The sequence below is a fragment of the Neoarius graeffei genome, chromosome 15, assembly GCF_027579695.1.
Source record: "Neoarius graeffei isolate fNeoGra1 chromosome 15, fNeoGra1.pri, whole genome shotgun sequence".
Classification (NCBI taxonomy): domain Eukaryota; kingdom Metazoa; phylum Chordata; class Actinopteri; order Siluriformes; family Ariidae; genus Neoarius; species Neoarius graeffei.
The window spans coordinates 60,449,899-60,456,797 of NC_083583.1; the positions used below are offsets into that span (position 1 = coordinate 60,449,899).

The window sequence follows — 6,899 nt, forward strand, 5'->3', positions numbered from 1 at the left end:
AAACTAGCTGTGCTCTCTGGGTGGGAGGGGTTTAATTTTCTCTCTCCCCTGTCAATCATAGATACACTAGCCAATCATGGACACCTGTGAGCTCATGTATGCAGAAGACAGCAGATGCCTTTTGATTCAGCTGAGCACCAATTTGAAAAAATATGGTTGACTGGCTTCACGTGTATCAGAAGGACCTGGAAGTTTTTAGGAACTGGAAGAACTTTTTAGTTCTTAAAGCTGCTGGAGGAAGAACACCTTTTTGTGTGATGATGACGCAGGAACTGGGAATGAATGTAATTCTTAGAATGCCATTTTGAGGGACTTTTTTAGCTCCTATAGTACTTCAGGGTAGGTACTCTCTCAGCACAAGAGGAACCACGATTGACGCAAGTGTACGGTGATTGGTCCAGACATAACTGTACATTGATTGGTCAAGCATGTGCCAGTGCAGCATCAGCAACCACCATTTTTAAAAATCCGTGTAAAACTTTAGAAGAGCTCTTAACGTTCGTGTTAAAAAAATGAAAAAAAAAAATGGACCAACGGAGAAGTCCATTGATCCTATATATGACAGAGAAATTCCAGCACCATTTTGACACATCTAAGCAAAATCTTCACTTGCATTTCCTGCTAACGTTACGCTAGCAAGCCAGCTTACATCATTTCAGTGCTCCTACTAGTGCTGCAAATGCAAACAGCAAAAAAGCCCTTGAAGGTACTGTATGTAATTCTCACAGGAGCTCTCCAGTAAGATAAGTCCCTCGAATTATCTGGTCCAAAAGCACATAGAGAAAGCATGCGCTAGCCTTTATCCTTCCCCCGTTGCTAACTGTATGAATAGTGTCGAGCTAGCTGGAGGGTGTCAATTGGCAGGTGACCAAATTGGGGTGAAAATATGAGGGGATTTACACAAAGAGACAAATCTCCAAACTAACAAACACAGGATATATGAAAATAACAAATGCTCAGGTGCCAATACCATTAATAACCAAAAAACAAAAGTGACAATTGTGTGGATAGAATAAGAGTTGAATTTATGAACTGGACTGAAATAAGAGAAGCAGAGAAAAGCAAGGATGGAAAGAAAGAAAAAGATTAGGAGGAAGAGTTATGAAAGCACTTAAAGCCTCTCAGACCTTCTTATGCTTGGAGCTTTCATTATCTTTCTGCACAGTAAAAGGATCTTATCTGTCCATCAAACAGAGTCAGGTAGTAAACACTAATGCATGATTTGTAACAATCACAATTGTTGTGTGTTCAAATATAATGGTGGCCCATTTATTTGAGAGCATAATTCAAGGCTTTTGAACTTTACTCAGTGTTCTGAACGCTTCACAAACTTTTCCTGTATTACAGTTCAAACTTGAATGGACAACGTAACTCTAAAGTGTATTAAGCTAAGTTACAAGTCAGTTAAAGTCCCTAAACACTGATTATGTATAAACAGCTCGAAAGAGAAAAGTGGCTCTGATCCACCAACTTGTCAAACTATTTTAATGACTAATTGGAAGACGAAAAAGAAGAAGCCTTTATTTATCACATATACTCAAGCACAGTGAAATTCCTCCTCTGCATTTAATAAATCTGAAGCAGTGAACACACACACACACACACACACACACACACATACCCAGAGCAGTGGGCAACTACTGTATGCTACAGTACCCTGGGAGCAATTGGGGTTTTGGTGCCTTGCTCAAGTTAAGGTGCTGTTCATTCACTCAACTCCTCTCACATTTTTCCTGCCGGTTCCAGGAATTGAACCAGCAACCCTTTGGGGCCATGGCTGCCTCCATGAGAGCTAAACAGTAGCAGAGTTAAATAATACATGATACAACAGTGAGTTCTGGTCTACTAATCTGATTGGTCAAGTGATGTTCCAAGAGTCCTTGGACATTTCATTGTATGTATGTGTTACAGGTCAAAAAAATTTCAAACTAGGTGATTTTTTTTTTTACCTGGGTTAAAATTTTTATCTAGTTCATAATTTCCAACCTAGGTAAAATTTCAGATTATCTAAGATTCTTAAAAGTCGGCGTATCAGACGCTCGCTGGCCGTGCTGTGAAAATTGTGCATGCAGACACTCATCTAAGTTTCCAAATCTGTCATTGCTTAACTCTTGAATATTTTCTATCATGAATACTATCAGTAAAAAGCTCATCATTTCTGCTGTCCAAAGAAATGTATCTGGTTAAGATCTGTTCAGTACTTTGGGAGTAATGGCAGGTTGAAGTTGGTATAACAGAGTAAAAACTCTGCTTGCGGGACGTCGGGAAACTGCCGGTGCTTTTTGAGTCACAGGAAAGTGCTCAGGCTCTCTCTCTCTCTCTCTCTCTCTCTCTCTCCTGATCTGTTTCTGACTGGATTATTTGTGAATATCAATCAGATAACTTTTATAGGGATGTTCTCTCACTGTTTCTTATGAAGCATTTAGCAAAATTTTCCGTCTGCTAGTTTTGATGTCATGATTCATGGGAGACTTTGAAGTGAGTTTTCATAGCTTTACCTACTTCTTTTTTTTTCAAATAGAACTGATTCATGTAAGTAAATAACTATTTTAGAATATAACTGTAGTTGTTTTGATGAAAACTATTCAAATCTTAGTGGTTGGAATGAGATTTTAAAAACTGGAAGTCAGAAACGCGGGTGGTAGAAATGGGCAACTGGACTTGCTTGAAAATTCTTGAAAACATTTCACCTCTCGTCCAAAAGGCTTCCTCAGTTCTGTCTGACTAATGGGGAGTATCAGATATTTATCCTCTCCTGGCTCAGAATCAGAATTCTGATAACCAGCTCATCTAAGGTGTCATTGAGGCATCATGTTGGTGTGGGTCGCTGGAAGCTGGGTGTGAACCTCCAGCGACCCACACCAACATGATGCCTCAATGACACCTTAGATGAGCTGGTCATCAGAATTCTGATTCTGAGCCAGGAGAGGATAAATATCTGATACTCCCTATTAGTCAGACAGAACTGAGGAAGCCTTTTGGACGATAGGTGAAACGTTTTCAAGAATTTTCAAGCAAGTCCAGTTGCCCATTTCTACCACCCACAGTTTACTATGACCTGGATGATTGAGAATCTTCACAGACAAGTCAGAAACGCGAGTGTCAATTTCAATTCAATTAACTGGAATTGTTTATTGGATGTGGATCACAGTTTTTTCGAGGTTCGCCTTGAAAGCTGTGAATATTAATTGAAACAATCATTTATATTCTTTCATATAAACACTAGTAGGCCCTACTTTGAAACACAAAGGCCTACAGAGCACAAAGAGGATATTAGAAATAATCTTTTATTACTTTATTTTGATAGAGAATGGTAGATGTGAATGACACTCAATGCTTCTCATCTTATTATCTCTAGCTGCTTTATCCTGTTCTACAGGGTTGCAGGCAAGCTGGAGCCTATCCCAGCTGACTACGGGAAAAAGGCAGGGTACACCCTGGACAAGTCATCACAGGGCTGACACATAGACAACCATTCACACTCACTTTAGAGTCACCAGTTAACCTAACCTGCATGTCTTTGGACTGTGGGGGAAACCGGTGCACACGGACATGGGGAGAACATGCAAACTCTGCACAGAAAGGCCCTCGCCAGCCCTCGCTGGCTTGAACCCAGACCGTCTTGCTGTGAGGCGACAGTGCTAACCACTACACCACCATGCCGCCACGCTCAATGCTTTTTTTTAATGCATATTTTATAATTAACATTGATTTCTCCTTCTTGTGATGTATAAATGAGAGTGATGATCAGCTTTATATTGCACAAATAAAGCCATTTGGTGAAATTCTGAAGAAGAGAGTCTACTGATTTAATGTTTTTGCATAATCAGCATAATTAATACTAATTAAATGCTAATTTGCATTATTTGTTTTTACTAACTTTTCAAACTTTGTATTCAGTATACAACCATCTATGTGCCTACCAATTTCCATGCAAATATCTTGAAAAATAAAAAAGTTATTAAGAAAAAAGATTTGATCTCATTGGTTAATGAGGCCCATTTTGAACCATGTGATCCTCATACAGAATATTACGGCAGTTTTCGAAAAATTTAGCCATTTTTCAAACTTTGATTTGTAATATCTCAAGAACAGATAAACATATGTTAATTCTGTCAAAAGTATGTTGTTCTGCATTCAATTCTGAATTCAATGAGAGCAGTTTCAAGCAATTTGGATTGAATTTGAATTTTCACCTGATATCCCTACTTTAAAAGGGATTTTCCATCACTTCTGCTGTCTCTCTTTCTTCTATCCACTTCCTCTCTGCCTACACCTACTTAGTATTTCCACTTGTCTGTTTGTCTACCTATTCCTATCTACCATTTTTAAAAGCATATTTTTTCATACTTAAGCAGGATTCAAACTCAGAACCTTCTGCCTCTTAACCCAATAACTTAACCACTAAACCAGTGATGATGGCAATGTAACAAGTGATATGTATTTTGAATTTTTGAGTCCACTCTTATTATGTCATCAAATAATTTAAAATACAAATTCTTCCCAAATCATAACCCTAAACCCAACCCTAGATATAGTAAGTCTCCCTAATACAAGTAACAAATTATGAACTGGGTTAAAAATCCAAGCTTAGGTTGAAAAATTCCACCTGACCTACAATTTTGACCTGTACCATACCTATCTATGTACTGTATGTATTTCTGTATCACGTTGCTCATCAGTGACCTCCATGTAAAAATTCCACTTCCTAGTTTGAAACCGTTACTACACCAGTGTTAGCAACATCATCAGTAAACATACCAAATGCTACTTTTCAGGAAGATAACTTTTGGTTTAAAATATGAAAGATCTTCAGATGAAGATGAAAATTAGGAAAGGACGCCAACTTCAACAATGGGAAATGTACAAATCAATGTGCACTAGCTAACCAGCTAAAGGACGTATGGCTTCTTTGTGATCATCCATTACAGAAAAAAATATATAAAAACAAGTAGAAAATGAAACGAGACCGTCAATGACATCGTAACTCATTCCGGCCCTGTCTAGTCCAGAAGTGGGCCACCTTGCATAATAAATATTGCAAGCTATATACACATAACACACACACACACACACACACATATATATATATATATATATATATATATATATATATATATATATATATATATATATATATATATATATATATATGTGTGTTAATACATATATGTATTAACATATTCATCTCATCTCATCTCATTATCTGTAGCCACTTTATCCTGTTCTACAGGGTCACAGGCAAGCTGGAGCCTATCCCAACTGACTACGGGCGAAAGGCGGGGTACATCCTGGACAAGTCGCCAGGTCATCACAGGGCCCATATCTTCATTATTAATTGCAATTATGCAAATTTGGGCAGATGCCATATGCAGCCCAAGCAGACCTACCTTCCTGCCAAGAAGAATAAAAATCAGTAAAGAATTGAGAGAGAAGCGATTTTTGTGAAATGTGGACAATGCCAGCCGACCAGCCGGATGACGGACAACACATGAGAGCATAAGCTCATCACCTGTTGGCCAGATGAGCTAATAAATGAGCTTTTGATTCCACTAATCAGTGAATAAAGTATATGCAGCTCCATTAATAGACCAACATTCACTGTGATAAATGCATTTGAAATTATGGTTTGAGACACGCTGTCGGAGCTTGCACCACTTTCAGACAATTCTACCATCCAATCAGAGTGGAGGAGGAACTTTATTAAGAAGCCCATCTGAAGTGCTTTTCCAATGCTCAGAAGGTGTCCCAAGCATGTTCAGATGGGAGTATGTGATCAATGATGAAATATGTTGGATGACAATTAGGAAGGAAAATCAAGAAGCGACATGCCTTGCATTGAGTAACTTAAAGTCCTAGGAGTTATGGAGTCTAGATTCGACATGACACATACCGTACCTCATTCTGCAACTATCTACCTTTCCTCTGAGTTTCACAGGATTAATAAATAATTCACTCTAGTTCCTGAATGTGCTTCAAAATGAATAATAACCCTGAGTCATTTCTCACCAGTGCACCCAGTCTGAGCTATAAATAAGTTATGTCACAGTCAATAATATTTAAATATTGATATCTAAGTATTGAAACGATTAGAAATTATTATCGACATTTTATCATGGCTGTTGTTCCATATAATTTTCTATGGAAGCTTCCTTGACTATGGATTTAGTATCTAATGAGCATGGAACAACTTCAGAACGCTCAAGTAAAGACCAGAAATATCTGTACACGTACAACAGAGAAGCACAGTGCAAGCATCAGCCACAAGCTACACCCCCCACACACACACACACCCACACACACACAGATACACACGAGCTCCACATTCTTACCTGTCCTGGAGCTTTTCCTGGTTCCAATTTGCTACTTTAAGATGGTGTGTGAAATGAGTGCAAGGAATAAGGAGGATTTAGAGAACGATAGAGACATAGAGGGAGAAGGAGTTGAACGAGGCAGATGGAGATATGAGTCGAGAAATCAGGCTCACTTGGCTGTAAGGACAAAGTAGTGAAGGCGAGGATCTGTGTGGGTGTGTGTCAGTGAGAAGATGCAGAGCGTAGTGGCAGCTTCACTGTGAAGCTTTCTCTCATTTCCTTCCTATCTCCCCACTCAGTTTCTCTCCCTCCCTCCTCCCTCTCGCCTCTCTCTTTCTGTCTTCCCTTGCTCACCCTCCCTGACATCATTTTGAGTAATATAGCACGGTTCACACCATGCACTGTGGCCACTTAAAGGCTTTGGGCACTTAGGAGCTTTGCTTTTGTACTCGTTGCATCCTTCTTATTAAATTACTGTGTCCTGAAAGTAATATAAATATAAATCTGGTCAGTTTGCATGAAATGAACACATAAAGACATACATACATCCAGTATAATATGACATCATACATACAGAACAGGGCG

General features: G+C 38.8%; 1 protein-coding gene across 1 annotated transcript in view; it reads right to left on the reverse strand.

Moving 5' to 3' along the window:
- Window positions 1–6,352, reverse strand: part of thsd7bb (thrombospondin, type I, domain containing 7Bb) — a 279,114-nt gene extending 272,762 nt beyond the window's left edge. The window contains exon 1 of the mRNA XM_060941740.1: window positions 6,333–6,352. The gene's annotated coding sequence lies outside the window, so the exon portion shown is untranslated. The remainder of the gene's footprint in view (window positions 1–6,332) is intronic.
- Window positions 6,353–6,899: the final 547 nt, after the last annotated feature.